The sequence below is a fragment of the Somniosus microcephalus genome, chromosome 15, assembly GCF_052327205.1.
Source record: "Somniosus microcephalus isolate GS21.2 chromosome 15, FLI_Smic_1.0, whole genome shotgun sequence".
Taxonomy (NCBI): domain Eukaryota; kingdom Metazoa; phylum Chordata; class Chondrichthyes; order Squaliformes; family Somniosidae; genus Somniosus; species Somniosus microcephalus.
The window spans coordinates 14,997,267-14,999,262 of record NC_141001.1 but is presented as its reverse complement, the minus strand read 5'-3'; positions in this window follow the sequence as shown (position 1 = coordinate 14,999,262).

Below are 1,996 nucleotides of genomic sequence, written 5' to 3'. Positions count from 1 at the left end.
GAGAGCGACTGGGGGGAAGAGAGAGAGCGACTGGGGGGAAGAGAGAGAGCGACTGGGGGGAAGAGAGAGAGCAACTGGGGGGAAGAGAGGGCGGGGAGGGAGAGGGCGGGGAGGGGGAGAGGGCGGGGAGGGCGGGGAGGGGGGAGGGGGAGGGGGGGAGAGGAGGGGGGGGAGAGGAGGGGGGAGAGGAGGGGGGGAGAGAGACAGAGGGAAGGAGAGAGAGAGGGCGAGTGGCCCGCGGCCGCAAATGGAGCCAAGCCCCGAGAACAGGCGTGAGCCGGCTTGAGGCTGAGAGACGGCCACGCCCGGTTGGCGGGGTAACCCTTCCCCCCCTTCCGAGCCCCCGTCCTCCCGAGCACCGGCCGCGTCGCCCCGCCCCACACTCCACTCCCGAGAGCCCCGCTCTCCGAGCCCCCACCCCGCCCGCCCCGCAGTCCCGAGAGCCCCGCTCTCCGAGCCCCACCCCGCCCCGCACTCCCGAGAGCCCCGCCCCCCGAGAGCCCCGCTCTCTGAGCCCCACACCGCCCCGCCCCGCACTCCTGAGAGCCCCGGCCCCCCGCCCGAGCCGAGCGCCGAACAGAGAGAGACGCCGCGTCTCAGCTGCTCCTGCTGCGCGCGCACCCTGATCCTCGTGGCTGACGCCGTTGCCCCGGGTAACGTGACACGGCGGGGGGGGGGGGCGGTGAGGAGCTTAGAAGAAGCCGTGGGAGAATTACCTAGGTCGGGCCTGGCTGGGCAAGAAACACCCAGGCTTTCAGGCCTAACAAAAACGGGGAAAGGTAGGAAAAAGAATCTTCAGGTTATAGAAAATATTTACAAATGAATGAAGTTTTTTTTAAAACAATTAATAAATTCAATTTTATTTTGCTGGAAATGTATATTTGAAAAGAAAGACGCAGAAAGCAGGAAAAAGAATGGAAGCAAGATGGCGGCTACTCACCTCGGTCCAGAACGATAAGACCTTGAGGTCACTCTGTCGCTAATGAGTGGATAATGAGATGCTAATTGAGCGGAACGTTGAAGGTTTTTCGGATACCGCGGGCGCGATTTTAGCCCGGCCGAAACGTAAATACGCTTAAGACCGTTTTGGAAAGGTAAGCTTTCTTTCGACGTAACGCACGCGTAGGTACGCTCTATAACTTTCGAGTGCATAGCCGGACAAGCACACGTGAGGACAGACAGAATGACAGATAGACAGACAGAAGGACAGACAGATCAACCTATTTATATATATAGACTAGCTGGAGTGCCTGGCGGTGCCGAGGGTCTTTTGAGGGCATGTTGTTGTTGGAAGAGAGAGAGAGAGCGACTGGGGGGGAAGAGAGAGAGCGACTGGGGGGAAGAAGAGGGGGGGAAGAAGAGGGGGGTGGAAGAAGAGGGGGGGAAGGGGAAGGGGGAAGGGGAAGAGGGAGGGGGAGGGGGTGAGGAGAGGGAGGGGGAGGGGAGGGGGGAGGAGAGGGAGGGGAGGGGAGGGGGGAGGAGAGGGAGGGGAGGGGGGAAGGGGAGGGGAGGGGGGAAGAGGGGGGAGGGGAGGGGGAAGAGGGGAGGGGGGAAGGGGAGGGGGAAGGGAAGGGGAGGGGGGGAGGGAAGGGAGGGGGGGAAGGGGAGGGGAAGGGGGAGGGGGAAGGGGAGGGGAAGGGGAGGGGGGGAAGGGGGGAGGGAGGGGAAGGGGGGGAGGGGGAGGGGAGAAGGGGGAGGGGGGAAGGGGGAGGGGGGAAGGGGGAGGGGGGAGGGGAGGGAGGGGGAGGGAGAAGGTGAGGGGAGGGAGGGGGGAGGGAAGGGAAGGGGAGGGGGGAGGGAAGGGAGGGGGGAGGGAAGGGAGGGGAGGGGGGAAGGGAAGGGAGGGGAAGGGGAGGGAAGGGGGGAGGGAAGGGAGGGGGAGTGGGGGAGGGGAGGGGGGAAGAAAGGGGGTGGGGGAGGGGGAGCAGGGGGGAAGGGGAGGGGAGGGGGGGAAAGGGGAGGGGGGAAAGGGAGGGAGGGGGGAGGGAAGGGAGGG